The sequence below is a fragment of the Seriola lalandi genome, unplaced genomic scaffold (genome assembly GCF_002814215.2).
Source record: "Seriola lalandi dorsalis isolate HSWRI2012SDOR001 ecotype SW California unplaced genomic scaffold, Sedor1 jcf7180002054417, whole genome shotgun sequence".
Lineage (NCBI taxonomy): Eukaryota > Metazoa > Chordata > Actinopteri > Carangiformes > Carangidae > Seriola > Seriola lalandi.
This window is the reverse complement of record NW_019524970.1, coordinates 274,844-284,010: the sequence shown is the minus strand read 5'-3', so window position 1 is coordinate 284,010 and position 9,167 is coordinate 274,844. Positions and strand designations below refer to the sequence as shown.

Below are 9,167 nucleotides of genomic sequence, written 5' to 3'. Positions count from 1 at the left end.
TGAACACAGTGGCCAAATTTATAACTAGTCCGGTACCCATTACATCAACAAATAAGTTAACAAAATTAACAGTCTGGGATGGAGTCAAATCCTGGCCTGAATTAGTTTCAGCCCCTGTCTGATGGGATCTTGGTTTCTGACCAAGCTCTAAGTTGCAGAGCTCAGTTTGGTCAGATGAAGAGCTTTGCAAAGCGTCTGGGTCGTTCTACATTTCTGGCCACTTCCAAATGACTGATCCTTCTGTGTTTGTGTGGTCCCCACAACACTCCAGCAAATGTTTGATAGCTTCATGTTTTACAAACTACACCAAACTGTGGAGTTTGGTCACGGGCTGGTCCCTTGCAACTAAACTGGGTGATCTGCTGTAAATAGATTAAATTCAAAGAAATTAGCATTTTATCCCCACAGTTGTTATTTCTATCTTGTGAATCATTAAAGAGCAAATATCTTCTTAACTATGAAATGTTTTTATATCATTTAAAGTGTTGATTTACTTTAGAACTGACTATCAAAAATGTAAATGTGTGTTTATACTCCCATGGACAATAGTGTCGGTCACACAACTACATATACCTATAGCCATAAGGCATTTTCATATATATTTTTATTTCTATCTTTGGCATAAAAGATATATAGTATATATTTTTACCAGCATAAAATACTCAATATACTGACACATTATCAAAGATGGCATACACACAGTGAAGATAAAACATTAATACATGGATGAAAACAGCTCCTTATTAGAAGTACAGTCACTAACACATCACAACACCTCCACTGGGAATTTGACGTTTCTATTGATAATGAACTGGGATTTACATCAATTGTTGATGCATTATATTTTATCAGTGATTCAAATAATGAAATAAATGCCTCCTAAAAAAACTAAAGTGGAGTTACAGGAACACAGTTGTGACAGAGGGGTGATTTATAGTTTGTCTGAAACTCAGCATCAGTCACACCTTTTATCATAAGTCAAAATATCTGCATATTCTATGCCACATTTTCTAAAATCAAAGCCGAGGAAGTCTGTGTTTGACATCTTTTATCATCAAAATACTGTACACAAACACACAGCTGATCTGATCTATAAGAGCATGTGCTCAGTTGAGTAAAATTGTGTCTGCATATTAAACACTTTCATCTCATCTGCTCTAAGTGTTGTTAGAACACTAGTCGTCTGCAGTCCATCTAAACAGGTTGAAAATTAAAAAAAAAATGTTCACCACTAGTTGAAAGTGTTCTTCATATGATTCATTGTGCTCTATAATTAACTTCCACTATAAGTTGTCCTGAATTACTGGCTGCAAATCCTTTCCTTTCCATTTTAATTAACCAGGGCCTAAAGAGAGAGTGGGGAAAGTGAGGGAGGGGAAAATGAGAGTGAAAGAATGAAAGAGATCAGATCTTAAGTAACTGGCAGCTGCTTTGACAGAAAATTAGATTAATTTTCTTCTGAGAGCAATCGCTGTGATTTGAACTGATTAGTTCTAGGAAGATTTCTGAGGAAGCATCAGTTGGCTTCAAAAGTACTTTGTGTGCGCAATAAGATGAGCAGCACACATATTTACCCAGCCAAATCAAACAGATCTGTCATGTTTCTGGATTTTCCATGTAAAACCAGCCAGTGTTTCTCTGAATCGCCTCCACATCTTAAATTTGGCTGAGTGATGAAAATAGTTGTGGTGTTGCTCTTGTGAATGGCTGTGTGCTCATGTGGGCAGGGCTAATGTTATTCTTACTGAACCGAGCAGTGTCCAAGTCAGAAAGATTAGATCATCGAAACGTAGTTATGATCAGCAAATGAATCACTGCTCTGAATTACTGGTCAGAAACTGTGCCGGATCATAAATGAATACAAGTTAAAAATGATCTTAATCATATTGTTAATGAGAGGTGATCTAAGAAGACAGCTAAGGTATGCTAGCTGGCTAACATTAACTAATTATGTTCTCCACATGTTACAGCACACATACAGTATGTGCTCAGTATATCACGTCCTGTGTTGTCCTTTGAGGAAAAAAAAAGGGGGACATGAAAGGGACAAATTTCTAGGGGCGTCCCCTGGTTTTGCATTAATGCTAAGGAATTAATTTGGTCGTATGGTAAATGCCTGTTTCTTGAGAAAAAAACATGGGAAAATAGCTGCCGCTTACCTCACATGACGTGACGACTACCTCACTGAACTGCTGCAGCTGGCACACGTGTCCACAATGCCAGGGTTGCTGCTGCGGCACTGCTACTGCCAGCCCTATCTTTCTACATTGAGTCAGCTTTTGCAAATGGAAAAAAAGAGTAATACATTTGTAGATGAGTTGTAATATTGTGCATAATTAGATAATTACAATATCAACAAAAGTGGAAATAGCTGAGTCACAGCAAAGCTGATCTGCATTCTGACCCTAACCTGAGGTCTTAATACCGTCGGTCTGAAAAAGATTGTAGATTTCCCTGCCGCAGATTGAAGGGTGAGGAGCTGTTGCTTCTCCAGACAGAAAATGAGACACCCCTGGGCATGTTCCCGTGAAGGTGTTCCCGACATAACTGACTGTGAAGAGACTTTGGTACACACCCAAGACATCCTGGACAGACATCACTTCTCAGAATCCCCTGAAGAACCTCAGCTGAGGATGAGCCGAAGGAAGCTGCTGCTGTAAGGAATGACTGGTCAGCTGTTATCTCTGTGACTCCGACCTGAATACAGTGGAAAATGGACGAATGAATAGCTAAATAATTCTTAATCAGTTTGTAAACCTGTGCCACACATAGATTATACATGAATATTTTCATTAATGCGTTTTGTCAGTATACATACTGTGTAATAGAACTAATTTGAAACACATATCAGCACTTTTTTTTTAAACAAAAAAGTCTTTTAAATTAAAGACAAACAAGTGAGACAAGATTATGCAACAAAAAATAAGACATAGAAAAGAAGAAACAAATCATCCATGGGTCGAGAGTAGGGCATGCGTTATGAAACAGAATTTACATAAAGTATTATGAAAGATTTGAAGAACTCAGCATCTGTTATGAAATAAGCAAAAACATTCTTTATCAAAATATACTTTCTAGTTCCTCTCCAGACATGTTTTCAACTCTGTAAAAATACTCTGCATGATTAATATTTTGTTTAACATAGTTTTCCTACGGTGGCTGACAAGGGCAAACGCGCTGCAAAGGCCCAAAACATTTCCAATTGGAGAAACAAGGTGCAAATTCATAAACGATGTAGATTCAAAAATGCAAAAATATAAAACAAATACAACAGCACCAGGAAGCGAAAACAAACACAATAACAGCAAACACGCTGCAACTACAGAAACGATGCAACAACAAAAACACACAAACCCCCCCGAACAAATGCAACAGAGAAAAGTGCTGCATACTCACGCAACACAAAGGAAGGGCTCCAGGCCTCCAGGGGGAGCGTCAAGTGGAACACCCTTGACCATAAGCTTGAGCTTTGACCAGTTAGCGCAGTTAGCATCCTTTATTTGTTTATGTTGTGTGTTAGCTGGCAGTGGCTGAAGCATTAGTGCTTGTGTTCGTGCAAACTCTCACTCTCTGTACCGACGAAGTGTCAGGTTTATTTTGCCCACCCACCATCCCCGCAAGTTGACAGGATTGGTTCCTTAGGTGTGTGGTGTATGAAACTGTGGCTGTCTCTCTGTTTTCATGAAACTATCTAAAAAAAAAGAAAACACCATATGGACATGTTGACAAGGTTAAAACTTCTCTAAAGAAAGAAAAGGAAGTAAATTGACATGTGCAGTAATATAGACATGTTCACCTTTGAAAATATAAAGCAAAAAGTGCAAACAACGGTCTCGAAACTGTAACTGTTACAAAGTGAACCTACAGAACAATCTAATAAACAACTTATTAAAATAAATAAGTAAATACTATTCTATACATCTCTTCTAATAGGCATGCAATTCAATTATCCACCCAGGTCACAATTTTAATGAGTGTACTGTCAAACAATAATAGGTTTCTAATGAACTTCAAATAATGGGGTATTGATTCAAAGCAAGGCAGCAAGCTAAATTAGAAGTTGTGACATGAAAGACTAAATGCCAATTGGCACACTCTACCCCCTCATTAGAAAGAAAATTTTAACAAGGGAAACAAAAAGAAAGAAACCAACTCATAAAACGCCATAACAAAATCATTAATACACACTGATAACAATTCTTTGCCTATTATCACTGTTCTGCACTGACAACCATTTACAGAGACTGTTGTAACCAATCAATAATTAGCTAGGAGATGTGTATCCCTTGTATCAGAGGCCCCACAGAGATCCTTTGATCCGCTGTGTATCGAATGATTACGCTTACAATTAATTGTACACAGATAACAAACACAGAGCCAAATGGACAAAGAACACCAGACACAAGTCATTTTCATGAATATTAGTCTCATTTTTGTTTCACCTAAAAGTGTTTGTATCAGTTTTTGTCAACTTTGCTCTCAGGGCAATGACATGATGTTGTCTTATAGTGATTGGAACAGGCTTAGTGCCATTTCATGCAATGATTCCTAAACTAATAAGGCAGATTTGAAGCACAAATTGATCATGGTGGACATAAATCATGTGAACATAACACAAACTGAATTATGTGACAATACTACAAATGAGATTATGTGATTACAATATGACACAGAGTTACAGTTTGTCATTAAAACAGCTACAGTGATTCTTGTCCGCTTTTCTTCTTTGAATGATTTTATATGTTTATTATTTTAATTTTTTATAAAAATGTAATTTCATTAAATCTCTAGAGCGGTTGTGGTTGAGATTAGGATCACAACTGAGACCCACTACACACCTACTTGCACAAAACTGAAATGAGTGTTATTATTCAGTTTGCATTTTGATTCATTTATGTCAGAAGGTCATTTCCTCTCTCTGCCCACATTTCCTTCCTGTTAATTCTGTAATGCATACTTTTTTAATAAAGACATAAAAATGTCCAAAAATACCTAGTATTTCTGAATGTGTACATTAAACAGGCCTTCTCTCTGTGCAAAGCTGTGAGTCATTTTTAATACACCAGTAACATAATAATTAGTTTTGTCCCCAAATGTAAATATAGTTCTACTTGTGTTGGGTTTGATTTGCATATCCAGCTGGTCCTTTGTCTCCGTCTCTCTCCAAAGACCTAATTAACGGGGTCAATCACTGAGAATCAAACAGTTAAAAATTTTGCTCAAACTGTTAAGATTTGTAAGTAAGGTCCGTAAGTCTTCATCACCAAGTAGAACACTGTGAAGAGATTCATTTTTCATACAACTGCCTCAACCTAAATCCAAGGGCATCTTTTTTATTTGGGTCACACAGACCATTGATCACCAAAATTCTAATTTAGTGTTTTGGGGAAATGCAGCATGTAGGATTTGTGTCAGTGACTCTACATAAAAAGCCTCCTATGATCTGAGGAGAAAAAGAGTGACACAAAGAGAGAGAGAGAGAAACAATATTCTACAGTATTGATCTCTTTGAATACTACAGTTGGTCTATTGATATTCCCTATGGTGGAGCGTATAGGACAACCTACATTTGGGAAAATGAAAGCAGAGAGGCTATAGTGGTATGCTTGTAACCAGACCGATATTGAGCTTAGTCTCAGTGGATTTGTGTGTAAGCTATGTGTGTGTGGGTGTGTATGTGTGTCTGTGTACATCTGTATTTTGATTCATGTGCCTCCGGCATGCACGCATGTGTGAAGAGATGGGAGAGATTGCTCACCTAACGAAATTAATTAGAGGGCAGATATTAAGGATAGATGCAAGGTAATGGAAAAACTTAAAAGGATTTTAGAAGCCCTTAAATGGGAAAGTAAGTAAAAGATTAATGCAATTACACTTTAATGTGCTGAAATTAAGCTAAAGAGACGGCATTGTATGCCATTTACACTTTATTTTAGAGATCAATATTGATTTTTCTCTCTGTCTTGTCTTGCCTATAGCTATTTGAGACTTTCCTCATCAGAAAAACAACAGTTCTTCTTTTATTTTTTCTTCAAACGCTTAAACTATGTGGCTTAAACACCTTCTCCTAATCTTAACCATATAGATTCAGTTTAGTTCATTGAAGGAGAGCCGAGAGGAGCAGAGAGTTACATAAGTTTGGTAACTCTCATGTCTGCTCAATAAATATGAAGCTAGTAGCAGCAGCAGTTAGATACCTTACCTTAGCACAAAGACTGGACGGACATGACAGTGGTATCAATCTCCGAGACTGTCATTTGTACAGCACGTTATCATGACCCATAGTTACGTTTTGTTGTTAGGGTTAGTTATAACCATAACTGGGTGATGTAATAACTGAATGTTGAGGGAGTACTTATTTTTACCCAAATCACAATATTTTCCTAAACCTAACCAAGCCATGAGCGTTACCATAGGTAACCAAAGGTAGGTACGCCACTGTCGGTACAGTTTGTGTGTTTTTTATTGTAAACGTGAAAACCAAGGTCAGGTACGCCTGCTGCTGTAGGGGCACTATGTCTGGAGTCACACCTATGGATCACATCAGAGGGTTTCAAAAAGCGACCTATATGATTGTTCAGTTTGGAAGACTTGTTGCAATCTCCTCATTTAACTAACAGCAAGAAAGCAAATAATTCCAAACATGTTGAAGTATAGGCTAACTATAACTTAACCATAGCAGTAGAAGTTGAGCAAACGCTCCCCTGAGTCATTTCTGAAATGTTGGTATGGATTGTTTTGGGCGACACAGACAGACATCTATTTTGTCATTCAGGTAAGAGGACCTATTTGGCCATTGAGCTCCCCATGTGTTGTCAAATTTAGTGAATGATCCAAGATGACAGTTAATTGTAAAAGTTGCAATTGATTCAATAGGTGAAACCTCTACTTTGTTCAGCAGAACTGATTGATTGTACAAATTTTGTACCATTTTGAATCCAAGTAACACAATTTTCTTTTTTTGACATTGCAATTCCAATGCAAGGATTCTATGTTTTGTTGTGAACACTTGTTTCCATGAATGATTTTTTTTTCTTTTTCTTGGTGCAGAGCCAGACAGCACCCCTTTAACATCTCACCTACCTTTTCTTCTCTTATTTAGCCCATTTCACCCGCCACTCTGTCTCACCGTCAGTCTCTCTCTGTCTCTCTCTCTCTCTCAGTGTCAGTGACAGGGTCTGTTACATGAGCAGACTGCCAGCGTGCTCTGTGCCAACTTCTCCCAGCTCTGGGGATGTGGTGAGCAGCCCTTTATCTCCGGGAAACAGACGCGTCCGATCACCTCCTCGGGGGGCTGGTGTGGGCAGGGAGGGCGAAGTACGGGAGGAGACCAGCAGGTTTTTTTTTTTCCCCTCCTCCTTCTATTCCAAATTCAGAGTCATCCAAAAAAACATGCGCGCGCGCGCACACACACACACACACACACACACTGTCTGAAGCTCATGTTCCCCAGTCTAAGGAATGATGATAATTTATGATTTATGTATTAATTAACATACCTCACCATATCCCTAAGGGCAATGATACTGGTAGTGTTAGAATAACACTTGCCTTTCTCTTTCTAAGAATCCTTCCCTGCCTTGGCAGCAATTGGCGCATGAGTCGCAGCCGCTCTGACCTGTGTGATATATTTGCAGAAGAAAACTGTCTTTGTTTCAAAATCTGTATTTCATTCGTGCTCAGTCATTCATCTGCCTAAAATAGGTTCTCCATCTCAGAAGATGATAGAAATGTAGGCCCATCTTCGCAGTGGATGACTCTAGTTTGCCCTAGGCCAAGCTCCGTTTGTGCTGTTTTACCAAGCGAGATAAAGCTCCAGTGCATCTACCAGCTACCAACACACTGGTCAAAGGTACAGATTACTGGCATGTTTACTTACAGAATTTAGCAGGATGTCTTTAAAGTCTGTTTCTGTTAGGTTACAGCAGTCATCAAATAAACATGTATTAAGTCTTACAAATCCTCAGTATTTATCCACACGAACCTGAAACCTGTTGGGAAGGAATGGATTATTCCTGTGCTGCCTGGCATTTGTTGATCACTATGCAACATGCATTTGCAGCCGTGTGCTTTATCCAGCAGTCCGCTTAATCATGACCTGAGGCTTTTACTACCTGCTTTTCATTCCACTATTGCCATCTGGCAGCAGTGGCTCTGCTTACAGCATCAATTTCCCCCCCGTTTAAATGTTGTCAATGGTATCCAAAGACTTGTCTGGTGTGGTTGTCATGCAGAACATCACCAGGTTCAGTATCTTCGCTGGGCCAGTAAGGTAATGAAACACATCTGTTAATCTCTGGAAATTACAGTGTGCAAACAAAGTTAAGAGACCCACTAAAACCCCTCATCATTGTCTTTCAGTGGCAACGTAGAAATATGGAGACAATTAAGCCGCACCTCTGAATATAGTGTATTCCAACTGGGTGATAGAAGAGTAATGTGCTCAAAATAAAGTTAATAAAATTTCTGCAGGTACTAGTCCAGTAGGGACACTGATTAATAACCCATTCCTTTTTATGAGTGTATTCGTCAAGAATTATTATTGTAATTTGGAGAGACTGCAGAGATCTGCCCTTTTACACAGGGTGCCCTTTTCAGATCGAGATCATTTCTGAAGGGGCTTTGCTAACATTGATCACCTCAGGAGCTATCAGCTAAATGAGGCTTAAAACCAGTCTGAAGGCCAATATCTCCACTGTGTATTTATTTATTTATTTCAGTCCGGGGACCTATGTCTAATCTGTTCTCAAGGTCTTACAACGGTGTGCATTGAGCAACCTTTCTCCTTTATCTAGTGTGAGCAAAATAAGTCTAGTTCTTTTGCTCATATTTTGGCAGAATGTGGGCTATCCAGGCAATAAATTCAACATTGCATGTCCCTCTCATCACATGCCTCTTCATTATCATCAGCTCAGTGCAGTTCTACCTGCAAATCCTTATTAGTAATGAAATAATTACAGCGTGAAAGCATCTAACAGCATGTGAAAGTAGAAACTTAAAGAGCTACTATATATACATATTTAAAGTTCAAATGATTAAAAGGATATATTTGACTATACTGAGTCAGATGACAAGATTGCTTGTCTATACAGTAAATATGAAGCTACAGCCAGCATAACAGGTCAGCAGCGTTTAGCACAAACAGGTTACAGCTAACTGCTTTTATG

The 9,167-nt window shown here is 38.5% G+C and overlaps 1 long non-coding RNA gene across 1 annotated transcript; it reads right to left on the bottom strand.

The window, feature by feature from the left end:
• Positions 1–357: 357 nt before the first annotated feature.
• LOC147818885 (uncharacterized) lies at positions 358–8,474 on the bottom strand. The gene is made up of 3 exons (XR_015437502.1): positions 2,576–8,474; positions 2,160–2,276; positions 358–1,345 (listed from the first exon to the last, which is right to left on the bottom strand). It is a non-coding gene; the product is annotated as an uncharacterized LOC147818885 (long non-coding RNA).
• Positions 8,475–9,167: the final 693 nt, after the last annotated feature.